At 44.2% G+C, this 15,425-nt stretch overlaps 1 long non-coding RNA gene across 1 annotated transcript; it reads left to right on the top strand.

Annotated features, from left to right (window-relative positions):
• Window positions 1-11,871: 11,871 nt before the first annotated feature.
• LOC135169020 (uncharacterized) lies at window positions 11,872-13,980 on the top strand. The gene is made up of 3 exons (XR_010300139.1): window positions 11,872-12,344; window positions 12,561-12,789; window positions 13,385-13,980. It is a non-coding gene; the product is annotated as an uncharacterized LOC135169020 (long non-coding RNA).
• The last annotated feature ends 1,445 nt before the right edge of the window (window positions 13,981-15,425 follow it).

The following is a 15,425-nucleotide window of genomic DNA, read 5'->3' as shown; positions in this document are numbered from 1 at the left end:
GCGAGCCTTTCAACCTTGTGAGCAAATCCGCCTTTTTGCCCGTGGTTTCTAGCCCAAGCCCTTGGAGACGGGATTTCAACTCTTTCGTCCTGAGTTGATCCAAAACGTCCCCTTCTTTCGTTTGTGAGGTTTCACCTACCATGTTGTCTTTAATAGACGTCATGATTTTGTCTGTCGACCCTGCTGACCGTATTCGTTCAATCAGCGCAGCTTTCTTTCCAGTCACCCGTAATTGAAGTTCACGTAATCTAGATTTGAGTTCGCCCACACTCAAGGATTCTAGGTCGTCTTCATATTCGTCCTCTTCTTCAACGTCGTCGTCCTGGGGAACATCCCGTTGTGACCCAACTCGTCTCAACGGCTCCAACAAAACCGCTTTTGCATCTTTGGTTGATAAACCCAGCACTTGGAGTTTGCACCTCAACTCCTCAACCGTAAAATTGTCGAAATTGTCCAACACTGCGGGATCTGCCATTTTCACCGTAATTGTGTTACACAAAAATTCACAACGTGTGGCCGTCTGCCGAGTGTGTATCACTGCACCTTGATGACAACTCCACAGGGACAATCTGTCACTCTTCAACTTCGCTGAACCGTCTTTAAAACAAATCACAAATCCCTTGAAATGATCCCGGACGAGCCCCCAAATTGTAGGATCAAAATCAAATTAAAGGATAAATGATTAGTTTATTTTACAAAGGGTTACAGAATATTATAAAGTCACACAGTAAAAATTATCTTAGGAGGATGATGAGAGTGTCCTCACGCGTCCGCGGTCAGGTCACAACTTAAACTAAACTCATTTCGCAGCTAACACCCGAAAATGCACTGTCTTCTGTCCCTTTCTTTTATTACGCATTTTCTTCCCTGAGCCCTTCAACAATGCAGGGTCTGTCCCATGAGTAACCCGACATGGCCGGACAACACTCACCACTATTCTAGAAAAAATCCTTAGAACTCGAAATATAACTATGACAAACCTGTCATGCTCGACACACACGTCTCCTTTTCCTTGCATTCCTTACATTAAACAAAACATATAAATTACCTTAAAATCTTAACGTTTAAACAAACCTTAACGTCCACTAGAGTCATATTCTTTCAAACGTTCACAAATATCTAATATAACAAAGCACTCACTCATCCATTCTTTATTTATTTCACACATTCCACATACCGTTTTTCTCCCATATCTTTGGAAATATCATAGCTAGGACAATTTGGCTGGCGCTATTGGATTCGTGAGACGATTTCCGAGTTTTCTAGGCGTCCGGGAATTTTCTAAAGTCGATTTTTTTAGTTTTTCGCCGTTTTCTCGTCTCCTGGGCCTCCTAGAGCAATACGGGCCCGGATTTGGGCTTATACCGTTTTTCGCCCATATCTTTTGTACCGTGACATTTCCTATGGGGGTCGGAAAATGCCCATTAGCTTCGCCCTACTTCCCCTTTATCTAATTCAACTCAAAAATTTAAATCAATGGGCGCCAGATACTTTTTAAGCCGGGAGTATCAAACCGGAAGTTGGGGTAAGCCCCAATTATTATATTCTAAAATATGCAGAAACGGAAACGTAACTAAAACCTATATCTAAAAGAAAAAAGAGGCGATTAGATTTCGGGGAAAGGTAACGGTCCTCGGGTCGTTCAGTGTGCTAGGTTATGGAGAGAGGGGTGGGTTTCCGGTGGAACCAGAGGTATTGGCCACAAAATAAGGGATCTAGGAGGGAAAAACAAAAAAAAAGTCACGAGAATAGTTAAATCACGTATTTTCTTCCAATTTTTCCACCCTCTTAATTATCTACAAATAATAGGCAAAACTTCACTAACATTAATGCCCTTCAGCAATTCCTTTAATTTCTTTCCATTTTGGCCAGGGATAATGACCCTGGATAATCTTTAATAATTTCCTATTTACTATCTAAAATTCGGGATACTTTACTAAATACTTCGTCTAATTCCCTAATTATGCGTCCCTTAAAAAATCTCCTCCGAATAAGGTACAATTAATCAATAAATTTTAGAGATTTTGCAACGCATCTAACCTACGCGTGCGAGAGAGAGAGAGATAGAGAGCGAGAGAGACGGACGCGAAACCCACCACGCATGGGGGAGATTTTCAAAGGCCGGAAATCACGCTTCCGGAGATTCGCGAAAACGCCTAATCCGTAGAGGCGAAACTCAAAAACTTTAGCCCATTAAATCGCGTTACCCTAGTAGCTACTTTCAGTAAAATTTCAACGATTTTTAATCATTTTTGGCCGTAACAGGATCACCATAATCCTGTCGGAAACGCGAACGTACTTCAATGGGCCCACCCAAGGTGTTACACCAAGGAGGGAATTAACCGGTAAACCGGTGATTTAACATATCTCGAAAACGGCTGAGTGGATTTCCGAAATCCATCAGCCTATTTTAAGACAATACTTCCCCGAACAATCTCACAAAATGTGAGAGATTTCGCATCATTGCTGGCCGACCGGGAACCATTAGAAGTTCCGGCGGAATTTCGATCGAGAGATCGAACGGGGGGATGATGCAATTGCCACCCCGCAATACCGCAACCATTATTTCATCCCTTCTTTTATTCACTCACGGCTTGGAATTACCAAAAAAAGAAACACTAATTAAACTCGCTAAAAGGATTTTTAGAGCCAGGCAAAACCTGGAGAACAGTCGTACCCTATTGACGGGTAAAACGTTATAATTTGGGGAACTGATTATTAACCCTGATCGTAAACCACCCGGAAGTGGAGAAAAGGCGCTTTGGGCTTAACCCAAAGCGAATAAACAAAACAATTAACTCACCATTAAATCTAGGCGCCGACGCCTACCTTTTCCCTTCATTCTCGATTTAAACAATTGTTCACAGATAACGGTAAGTCTCACTTCTTATACCTTTGATACGCAGATCGCGACTCATCGATCACGTCGATGTGATGTGATGGGGACGGACCGGGAGGCTCCGCCCTATTTCCCGAGGTCCTCCCGAAATTTTCCGAGGGGCACCGCGTAGTGTCACCCTCTCTATTCTAATTACAACCATAGTCCTGACGCTCCCTTTTACCGACCGGGTTCTAGGGACGTGATTGTTCACTAGTGTTTCTGGGGTTTTGGCGCTTCCTGCGGGTTTGACTCTCCGGGATCCAGGGGGGTAAAACAAATATATTCAAAAACCGAAAACTAATGACGTAAGTCCTAAACAGCCTGGCAATTCGTCGAAGACAGGGGCTGTACCTGCTTCGAGCGACCTTCCATCAAAAAAACTAAAACGTAAACAATTAATCCCCCTAAAATCCATTTTTTGGAGCGCCGGTATTTCAGCCGGGCTTATTCAAATGCCCGAACGATTAACTAAGGATGAACCCCACCAAAATTACCGGATGACTCGTATTTTGGCCCTTCTTCTCGATAATTTTAATGGGCCCACAAAACTCTTACATGGGTCGGTAAAAGGCGAACAATTTCTCAATTGACCACCCGAGGGTGGAGGGGAAAATCTGAAATCCCTATTTTCCGGGTTTAGCCACACCGGGGTGGAATAGTACGAAAATAAATAAATAATTCTCTCTCTCTTTTCCCTCTCACTCACGCTTTTATTTTACTCGTCGTTTCGGGATTTGGTGTTCTCCCTCCCGTCCTTGGGTTCTCCACAGACATCCCCAAATGTCTGTTACACTCCCCTCCTTTGACGGTCCTTATCCGGGTAGGCCTTGGTGTTGTTGGCTGGGGGTGGTTTTGGTTGGTCCATCCTGTGTCTGGTGTTGAGATGTAGGGTTCGACGTCTGTGGTTGAACCTACGGCCTGAGATGACGGAGGAGCCGAAAGGAAACCTCGAAGATACGTATCACAAGTTTTTATTAATTGGTCCATCCGTCTTATAATGGTTGAGCCGCCTGAGCCATTATCACAAAGTTTTTCCGCTACTGGAGCGTGATGTAGAGAGAAAAAAAAACAAAATTAAGGTATCATATTCGATAGTTTTTGTCGTAATGACGGAGAAGAAAGAATATATAAAACCGAAACGGTAAACAAAAAAAAAAAAAATCCCAACGACAAAAGAAAATGTGAGGATTGGTGTCTCGTTGGTGATAATAATTAAACAAAAGAAAAATGACAAAAAAAAAGGAGAACAAAAGATGTCTCTTGGGCTCTGCCTCACGTAGTGACCGCGACTCAGTGGTGCGGAGGATACCTGGATCCCCACGCTCTGGAGGGGCCAGGCTGGTGACTGGGACTGTGCCCAGCAGACGATCGTCGGCCCGTGAGGAGCTCCGCAATGGCCGCTACAGTCTCGGCTTCTAGTGTGACCGTTCCTGGTCTCATTGCGGGTGATGTTGATGGTAGTGGGGGCGTCGCTGCCGTTCTTCTGGAGAGATCATGGGTCTCTCTATCAGGATCTGGAGGGTATTGGTCACCTCGGGGACTATAATGGTTCCATGGATTTTGGTAGCCTGGATAATCCTCGAACGGCGTATCGTGTGGAGGAAATCCGGAGGAAGTGACCCAGTATGGTGGAGATGGGGGCTGGTTCGTGTAATACCCTCGACCTCCCGACGTGCGTCTCAGACGTGTAGGTGGACGATCGATGCCTGGAGAGGGATTCGAGGGGTTTTCCCTTCTCGAGTTGAGATTCCTCAAGGTGGTCGAGGAGCGTAGAGCACCGTGGCTCGCCCTTAGGGGAATAGCCGCTGATCGCGGAGTTGTCTCGTCTCGCGTGGGGGTGTCCCGGGCGCAGCGACTAGTCACCGCGGCAGCCCATTCCGTTTTATGTGTAGGGCAGGGTCGATTTGGCGTAACCCTGTAGGGACATTTTCCACAGTACTTTTCCCCCGTTGGATTTGGACAGTCAGCAGGTCGGTATCCATGACGACGGCAGTCAAAACACCAAATTCGTTTCTTTCTGGAACTGCGATTTTGGTTACCGGTGGTGTTTTCTGGATTCCCTTTGGTGCTCTGGGGGCCAGTCTTTTGGTTGACTGGAAGTTGCTTGGAGGTTGGTCCTCTAGCTGGAGTTGTGGATCCCCCGGGTATTGTAGTTAGGGGATGTTTGGAGGCCGGGCCGGAGGCGGAGGGGTTTGGGTCAGGGATATGGCTCACTGAAGGGGAAGAGGGTTTGGCGTGAGTCGAGTCCACTGGAACTGTTGAGGTCTCGGCTCTCGGGAGGTCCGGATGTCTCGGAGGGGGTATGACCTCTACCACTTCGGGTTCGATGCACGGGGATGGTGCCGGCTGGACCTCTTGACCGAGGCTTGTGCCGGAGAGGGAGGCTCGTTCCTCATCCTGGAGATCAATCAGCAGAACGTCGGTGGTATACGTGTGAGGAGTCCCGGGCACCGATTCTTCCATCTCCATGGGGGTGTGTGAAGATGAAGAGGAGGATGATGATGACGACGAGGAGGACGATGATGACGACGAGGAGGACGAGGAGCTGGTAGAGGAGTGACGTCCTCTCTTCAGGGTCTCCACAGGAGTTGATAAGGGGGGTACGACGTACCTCAACCTGGGGATGTACCTGAGGTGTTGTAGGCTACAGGTTTGGAGGGCCTGTAGAAATCCCCGTTTCTTCTTCTCCAGCCTTCTTATGTCCGGCAACCATGGCCGAAGGGGCTCCCAATAGTCATCGATATGAGGGGGCGTCGTATTTAGAGGTAGCCTCTCCAGGACTACCACTGGCTGGATGCTACGGATTCTGATTCCCTTGCCCGGTTTCCTCTGGTTATTGATGGGAGTTGGTTCTTCCTCCGTTTCGCGAACAGGGCCCTCGGGGTCGCAACTGCTGGGGCTAGTCATGGCCACCTCCTCACGAGTCACTGGTGTGACTGGTGCGTCGGGTTCTGGGGTGCCTGGTCGGGAGACTGGCTCGACGTCTGGGTAATAGGGGCTCCTTGGGGGAGAGATACCCTGGATCTCTCGCTCCAATTCTGGGAATTCGAACTCGGCTAGTTCCGGCGGCATGCCGGATGGCCATAAGGCCGCAATGAGAGCCTGCTCAGCTCTGGAAGTTCCACCTTCTTCCATGGTTGGTGTGGATGGGGGGTTCTCGGGTAGAGATATGGACTCCTGGGTGGCAGGTGAGCCTGGCGGGGTGTCCGCGATGTCCACTATTTCCAGTGACTCCTCTGGCATTGTAGTAGCCGCTTTCTGAAATGACAAGGCACGGAGAGTTTGTCCAGACATTTGGCCACCGTAAAGTGGATTTAGATCAGGGTTATGTCAGTTGGTAGGATCGGCCAGTTGCTTTTCGAGGGATCCCACGGATAAGTCGTGGAAGGATGCGGAAACCTTTAGTGATTTGCCGGGGGCCGGTAGGGTTTCAGATCCTGGATGGCTGATTCACCTTGATCTCGACCATTGAAGTCGATGAGTCGGTACCGGACTCGTGACACTTTTGTCTGGATGATAAATGGCCCTTCGAAGGGAGGCACCAACGCAGCCGAGAAGCGTTTTGCCGCATTGGACAGGGGGTGTGATCGTCGTTAGACTAAGTCACCCTCCTGGAACTCAACATCGCGACGACGGAGATTGTAATAATACGCCTGTTTGTCAGACGATTCCCTCAGGGCATGAGTGAGGGTCTTACGGAGGGTCTCCAGCCGCTTCATTCTAGTAACCCATTCCAGGGGTTCGCCTGGAGTCACCTCAACGTCCCCTTCCAGCTGATGGCGGAGTGACATTGCGGGGAGTGGGTGCCGACCAAAATTAGCAAATGCTGGAGTGGTCGTAAGGGAACTGTGTTCCGCCGTATTGAAGGCGAAACGGAATTCATGTAAGTGCGTGTCCCAGGTGCGATGATCACCATCCATAAAGGCCCTCAACATCATTTTTAGGACACGATTGACCCTTTCAACGGGATTAGCCTGTAGATGATATGGCGGAGAGGTTTCATGTTTCAACCCCGTACGGTCCGCTAGGGCTTGGATTTCTCGATTAACGAATTCGGTTCCGTTATCGGTGAATAAGACGCGGGGTGTACCCCAACGAGAGATGATTACATCTTCAACCTGCTCCCTTATTGCTTTGGCTGTGGCTCAGCGGAGCGGAATTATCTCTACCCACTTCGTGAACAGGTCCTGTAACACGAGTACGTAAGAGTAGCCGGTTTTACTCGGAGTTATAGAGCCAACTATATCAGCTGCTATAGTAGTCCAGGATTCCTGGATAACCCGTCGTCCCATGTAGTCTCGAGGCAAGGCATTTTCAACCTTGCAACGTTGGCAGATGTCACAGTGACTGACAAACGAGACAACGTCTCGGAACATGTTTGGCCAGTAATAGGATACGTAAAGGCGTTGATAGGTCTTATCAACTCCTAAGTGTCCTGCCTGGGGAAGCTCATGACACTCGGACATAGCCTGCGAGCGTAGCTCGCGAGGAAGGACCAGCTTCCACGCATCGAGATCCAGAATTTCTAGCGTTACAAAATCGGAAGGCCGATGCGTATATAGTCGGCCATTCTCGATCTTCCAATTGGGATAGAAATCTGGGGCTCGTGTTACGTTGCGGAATTTTCGAGAATACCACTTGTCGGTGGAGATCTTGGCGGCTTCGATGGTTTCACAATCCGCGCTGTCGCCTTCCGGCGCGCGTGATAAGGCATCGGGAACATGATGTAACGCACCCTTTCGGTGGATGATATTAAAATCGTACTCGAGGAGGCCAAGAGCCCAACGAGCAAGTCTACCAGTAGGGTTGCGTAAGTTATGTAGCCAGCGTAGGCTACTATGGTCCATGATTACGGTGAAAGAGTATCCTTCTAAGTAACATCGGAATTTGGCGATCGACCAAATAACCGCGAGACATTCCAGTTCCGTAACGGTGTACTTCTTTTCCGCGGAGGTAAGCGCTCTACTGGCGTAGGCGATGACCCTTTCCTCTCCGTTAATGACCTGCGTGAGGACTGCACCGAGCCCAACAGTACTGGCATCGGTCTGGAGGGAAAACGGTAATGTGAAGTCTGGACAGGCTAACGTCGGAGACGACAGTAGATGCACTTTCAATGCGGTGAAGGCTAGGGCTTGGGCCTCTGTCCATTCCCAACGCTGCTTCTTGCGAGTCAGCCGAGTCAATGGTTCCGCTAACGTAGCGAACTGAGGAATAAACCTGCGGTACCATGAAGCCATACCGAGGAAGCGCCTTAGCTGTTTTAGGTTTTGAAGTGAAACTTCTTATGGGAGGGTTTTGAAATCTCGATCGGCAACCTTTTTGGTGACGCTCGCTCTAACGTAGTAAGTAAGAGTGAGAGGCCTCCGGGAATCGAGCGAGAGTGAGACGGACTACCTTACGTCTCATCTATCGGGCGAGAGTGAGAGGCCTTCGTGTATCATGAGAGAATGAGACGGAAGACTTTCTGTCTTTCATGTCATTCTCTGCGTTCAGGCGGCGTCGCGATCGCGGAAAACAGCTATTGGTTTCTAACACAGTGATCATAAGCAACGTATTTTGTTTTTGTGCGTGTCTTCATTACTTAAATCGAGAGTTTTGTGCAAATATGCCGAAGTCGGGTGCAGAAAGGACAAAAACGTGGCGGGAGAAAAAACGGGCGAGTGAAGGAATTGATCAGAATAGAAAACGGAAAAAAAGTAGAACTGAAATTGAACGAGATCTCAGGGAACGGAGGCAAACACGTGCTAACCTCTTCCGTGACAGTGTGGACGAAAGTGTAAATAATCCAGAGAATGAACTATTAGCAACGACTTCGACTCATCCTCCTCCTGATTGTGATGTATATAGTGGTGATCGATTACAATATTCAGACTTTAATAAGTTTAAAACTGCCCATAAGAACTTTCACCGTGATTTTATAAATAATCCATTCGGTTTTACGTGTTGTGTATGTGATAGATTATGGTTTAAAAATGACTTGAAGACTCTATCCGTTGGGAATGAAATTCGTATTCAACAAAAATTTCCAGAATTCAGAAGTAATAATCAGCTGGCATGCACCAGCTGTCGCCAGGCTTTGAGGAGAGACATCGCTTTCAATTGGGTTGTCATCTGTTGGAGAAATATGTGCAGCTGGATGTCGCACAGAAAGCGGACAGCGGATTATGCTTATAGCACTCTATATTTCACCAAATCAGAAGATGGCGAAAATAATAGAGTTTATTCACCTTCACTTGCTGCCGTATACTCCAGTGGGAGCTGCAGAAGTTGGAGTAGAGCTGGACAAAATACCTGTGATTCTAGGTGGAGATTTTAATGTTAATTTTGCTTCAGAGGATTCCAAGCCATTTATTCAGTTCTTGCAACAGAAATTGTCATTGGAAATGAACAATTCACCAATTGAATCGACTACACGCCATGGTACCACGATCGATGCAGTTTTCTCACGTTACATCGAAAATTTGGAGTCAAGAGTCTTCATTACCTATTTTAGTTACCACAAACCTATCATTTCGTTCATGAAGAGTCTACCAGAGGATGAAGGTGAAGCTGATTGAGATTTAGTTCATCATATTCATACTAATATTATTGTATCTTGAAAAAAGTATAATTATTATGATGAATAAATTAATATTTACTTTCAAGAAGTGTTTGACACGTGATTAAAATGATTCCTCTCCCTCTAAACATGGAAAATTAAATAATCCTAGCCGATCCAATCATTCAGTTTCACTTCTATCGCGTGTCTTCATTTAGGTTGTGGATACTCTAATACAATGAAACCCAAGTATTTTACCTGGGAACAACAGAATTCGCTCTTTTCTCGATTTATCGTAAGACCAGCGGTCTTTATTCGATCCAGAACTTTGCCTAGAAGTTCGAGATGTTCCTCAAACGACTCGGATACGATGATGATGTCATCGAGGTACACGAATACCTTCGGGTACATATCTTGGCCTATCAATCGCTCCAGAAGACGCTGGAATGTTGCAGGTGCATTAGTTAAACCGTATGGCATACGGAGGAACTGATAGGAGCCGCGGCCAGGGGCCACGAACGCGGTAATTTCTCTTGAGTCGGAAGCCAGAGGAATCTGGAAATATGCTTGACTGAGGTCCAGTGTCGAGATGTAATGAGCCTGGCGTAGTTCATCCAGGATACCGGTCATATTCGGGATAGGGTAAGCGTCCTTCTTAGTGATGGCGTTTACCTTCCGGAAGTCGATACAAAAACGGTATTTACCGTTAGGTTTCTTGACCATCACGATAGGGTTACACCAGTCGCTTTGCGATGGAACGATGATTTCGTTTTCTAACATCTCTTGGACCTCTTTCCACATAATTTCCCGTATGGCGGGAGTCGTGTGATACGGCCGTTGTCGGATGGGTGGGTGCCCGTTCACGTTAATGTGATGGGAAGTGAGAGTTGTAACTCCCAACTTGTTATCCGCTTTGGGCAGTACCTTATCCAGGAATTCCTGGAGTCTCTGTTCTTGAGACTTCTCCATGGTGCGTAAGCCGCATCACATAGTGAGTCGTTGAACTTGATCGACCGGTGTGAACCGAAATGGGTGGTCGGGGTTATCCCGATAGCACCAAGTTTGAGCGAAGAAATCAATTATAATCTTCGCTGAAACTAGGAAGTCCATCCCGATGATGAAATCTTCGGAAAACGAGGGCAGGATAAATGCGTTAAGGGGTATGTTACGCCCTTGGAGATCTACTACAGGGGTGGCGAACTGGTAAATCACCTCTATTTTTCCACCGGCTGTGATGACTGGTTTTTCCGGGATTTTTAGTAGCGGGATCTCGGCCCTTTGGAACAGACGGATACCGGCCATTCCAGCGAATGATCTCGTAGCCCCAGAATCTACTAAGGCTCGAAGTTTAAAGCCACCGATAGCAATATCAATATGGAATGCTAACGGTAGTCGACCGAGACGGCATGTATGAATACGTCGTTCGGAGGCATAGGTTCCGGCTTTATTAAGGAAAGCGGATCGATTTCAGCCCTTGACAAATCCAGTGGTGGGATTTGAGGAACAAGGGAGGCCTCTCTGCTAATCGATTGTTGAGAGGATGAGATACAGGCGGGACCTGAAGGTGAGGCTGGCGTAGCTGTAGCCGAACGTGGAGGAGCGGAAGCCGGATTTACGCGCCTCTCCGCTCGTTTCCCGATGACCCGGAATTGCAGAAGGGGCAGGTGAGTGTGGTAACTCCTGACTTACGACATCCAAAGCAGAAGATCCTCCTTGGTTCCGGACATTCCCGGTGACGATGTCCATTCCCACTACAAATCCAACATGTCAGATGATCTTGATTGATTAGATGATGATTAGATACTGGTAGTGGATGTAGATTCTCGGGGTTACCGGTGGCAAGAGCTACCCGAGGAATGTTATCAGGAGGATGTGGTACCCTGGGGTGTCCCCTAGAAGAGGGAGCCGGGCTTCGAGGACGCCTCTCTTGAGAACGAGGCTGAGTCGGAGGGTTCGTCTGCGGGGCCAGAGGTTTGGCTGGATTACCACTCATTGTCCGCGGTGGGGGTAATGCATATCCACGGACTGCGTCAACTACATTGATATGACCTTAGCCGACAGGTGATTGATTATAAAAAAAAGAAATTATCAGGTCGTTTGTACTACGTCTGTACATGATTGTTCGAACTTTAAAACCGTTTGTTCGTCTTCCAATTATTTATTAATAATTAATTAAAAAATGGCCTATGTACTTGGCCGACACATATTAAAATTTATGTTTCCCTGGGTATGTGGGATTAATTGGCCCCAAAATTGTTTGTATTTTGTTAATTTACCAATTCTAGCGTTTGTACTTGAAAAATTTCCAGTTAATTATTATAAATAAATCAACCAAGTTTAAACTCGTAAACTGGCATGTGAAGTACATATAGGTGTAACCAAGATGGCGGAATGGAGGGGGACTCCACAGCCGACCGTCGTCTTTTTAACATTATAACGTTATTAATTACCTTGCATCGCTTCATTATAAACCCTTCGATGCTGATTATGACAGTGATTCGAAGTGTCCAAAGTGCTCTCAATTCATTACATACATTAGTCATAACCTTCAAGAAATACATTTTGGAGTGATTCAGCTTAATTGACATATGACCAAGTGATTTAAAACCAAGTGATTCAACCAATGCTGATAAAAACTTATCGGAAAGGAAGATACCAGTGTACTACTATTCATTATGAGTGATTTACATTTGGATCCTACTGACACAAAAAAAAACGAACATCACCAGCTACATCATCAACTTCTTCATTCCTCATCCGGCATTTCGGGCACATGCAGCTCCCGATAGTTCTTTTTAAACTTTTTGTTTGTAATTTCAATCGTTTTCTTGCTCATTTACTCATTTTCTTGATTTGCTTGGGAACTATGGAGCCTGCAAAAGTGAGCAGTTGTGTTGATGTGTCACTGACAAAAGGCAAGGATAGGTAAAATAATCTCTTGAATACCACTCGAGCTTCAAAATTATCGAGTATTTCCCGATAGATTCGTTGCAAACAAATGAAGGAGTCAAGTTTTTCAGGGTAAAAATAACGAGTGCGAAGCACGAGTGGTATTATAAGTGACAATCATGTTCTATCATTTTCGAATGTTTTTATTAACAAAATTTTGACAATAAATTAATTATTGTAATTTTTTTCCAGGTGTTTGCATGCATTATAAACAGAACTTCAACAGAAACCGAGTGTAAATAACCAAGTTCTCATTATTCCCAACGGCTTTTCCAATTAATGAGTTGTCTAAAGCCAGGTGGATATACAGTTTCTCATTAATAAAGTAAAATATGATCATGAATTCTTTGTGGAGGCTCTGAAGAGGTGAATTGGAAGAATTGGCAAATGATCTTAAAGTCCTTGTGGAAGCTCTGGAGAGGTGAATATTGAATATTGAATTGCTGTAGTTTCTAGTTGATTTAAATGATTATTGACAATTATTAAGATACTCGAGTATTTGTGACATTTTTTTTTAGTTCAAAACTTCAAAATTGTATAATTTTTCTTCGGATAATTCACTAAATTTAGGATTGTTAGGCATAGATTTATATTATTATCAAAATTGGTTCGTCACCTACTGGTAATTTTCTTTTTTTATTTTAATTCGTGGTCAACAGGTAGAACAGGAACTTCTATTGAATTTTCTATTCATTTATTCCCGTTTCTATTAACATATTCTATAAGAAATATTATATAGGAAAAGTCTATAGAATGTCATTTTCTATAGATTTTTTTTTCAGCTCTAATTTTCAAGTTTTTTCGTTCAATTCTGTGAAGAGAAGAAAATAAAAAAGAACGGAGAAAACTTAGAAAATTAGACCCCCCAAAATTCTATGGAAAAATGAAATCCTATTGACTTTTTCTATATAATATTTCTTATTGAACGACAATAAATGAATAGAAAATTCAATAAAAATTTTATAGAAATTGCTATAGAATTCTTCAAGGTTTTCTAATTTCCTTTTTTTCTTTAGGTATAAACGGAAGAACATGTTACATCCGTTGCGGCTGTGTGCAACATCTTGGAGATACACGCCCAGTTTATGCGGGAAAAGGTTTATGCACGTACGAAATTTTCTAACAGAAAACCCTAAAGAATTCTAGAGGAATTTCTATAGACGTTCTATAGGACTTCTATCGAATTATTTTCCACAATAAAAAAATGTGGATCTCATATTTTTCGCCCAATTTTCACATCAAACAATAACAAAAAATCATGCTAAACCCCTTTCTTTAGGGTATCTTTAGGGTCCATTAAAAATTTTCGTACGTGTGGACTTGCTGTTTTTTGTAACTACGCACGTCAAAGGGTTTTTTTCTCTAACAGAACACAACGCTTCATTTGTGGACGTACTCATAAACGTAACAGTTAATTGAACAATCTTTCCACGATATTATGCGGGATGGAAAAACAATAATTGTTTCTTTTTTAGATATATTTGGATCTGGAACCTTCCACTGAATGCTTGTATCCAGCTGAGGACATTTGAAATCATATTCGCGCAAAAATTCGTATAAAAACCCAATTTTCGTTCATGATGGATATTTTTTCCAAATAATTGTCACTCGGTTTCTGTTGAAGTTCTGTTTATAATGCATGCAAACACCTGGAAAAAAAATACAATAATTAATTTATTGTCAAAATTTTGTTAATAAAAACATTCGAAAATGATAGAACATGATTGTCACTTATAATACCACTCGTGCTTCGCACTCGTTATTTTTACCCTGAAAAACTTGACTCCTTCATTTGTTTGCAACGAATCTATCGGGAAATACTCGATAATTTTGAAGCTCGAGTGGTATTCAAGAGATTATTTTACCTATCCTTGCCTTCTGTCAGTGACACATCAACACAACTGCTCACTTTTGCAGGCTCCATAGTTCCCAAGCAAATCAAGAAAATGAGTAAATGAGCAAGAAAACGATTGAAATTACAAACAAAAAGTTTAAAAAGAACTATTGGGAGCTGCATGTGCCCGAAATGCCGGATGAGGAATGAAGAAGTTGATGATGTAGCTGGTGATGTTCGTTTTTTTTTTGTGTCAGTAGGATCCAAATGTAAATCACTCATAATGAATAGTAGTACACTGGTATCTTCCTTTCCGATAAGTTTTTATCGGCATTGGTTGAATCACTTGGTTTTAAATCACTTGGTCATATGTCAATTAAGCTGAATCACTCCAAAATGTATTTCTTGAAGGTTATGACTAATGTATGTAATGAATTGAGAGCACTTTGGACACTTCGAATCACTGTCATAATCAGCATCGAAGGGTTTATAATGAAGCGATGCAAGGTAATTAATAACGTTATAATGTTAAAAAGACGACGGTTGGCTGTGGAGTCCCCCTCCATTCCGCCATCTTGGTTACACCTATATGTACTTCACATGCCAGTTTACGAGTTTAAACTTGGTTGTTTTATTTATAATAATTAACTGGAAATTTTTCAAGTACAAACGCTAGAATTGGCAAATTAACAAAATACAAACAATTTTGGGGCCAATTAATCCCACATACCCAGGGAAACATAAATTTTAATATGTGTCGGCCAAGTACATAGGCCATTTTTTAATTAATTATTAATAAATAATTGGAAGACGAACAAACGGTTTTAAAGTTCGAACAATCATGTACAGACGTAGTACAAACGACCTGATAATTTCTTTTTTTTATAATCAATCACCTGTCGGCTAAGGTCATATCAATGTCAACTACGTGTTGCTCCTCTTCATAATATGGTTGGGGATTCCCTTCATAGTAGGGTTGGGAATTCTCTTCGTAAAAGGTTTGGGGATCCCCTTCGTTTTCCCCGTATTCTTCCCGTTCGAAGGAGACCGCTCGAGCGGATGTCGGTTGGAAGGATACCGCAGGTCGCCGAACTGGAAAACGGCCTTGTGGGCGAAATGTCCGATTGGGCTTATAGGCCAAACTAGGACAAATCGAGTGTTCGGGCCTGGGTGGTGGCCTATGGTCCGCTGCCTTCTCGTATATCTTCTCGAGGCGTTTGGCA

The sequence above is a fragment of the Diachasmimorpha longicaudata genome, chromosome 14 (genome assembly GCF_034640455.1).
Source record: "Diachasmimorpha longicaudata isolate KC_UGA_2023 chromosome 14, iyDiaLong2, whole genome shotgun sequence".
Classification (NCBI taxonomy): Eukaryota; Metazoa; Arthropoda; class Insecta; order Hymenoptera; family Braconidae; genus Diachasmimorpha; species Diachasmimorpha longicaudata.
The sequence above is the reverse complement of the archived record's forward strand: the minus strand, read 5'-3'. Positions and strand labels throughout refer to the sequence as shown.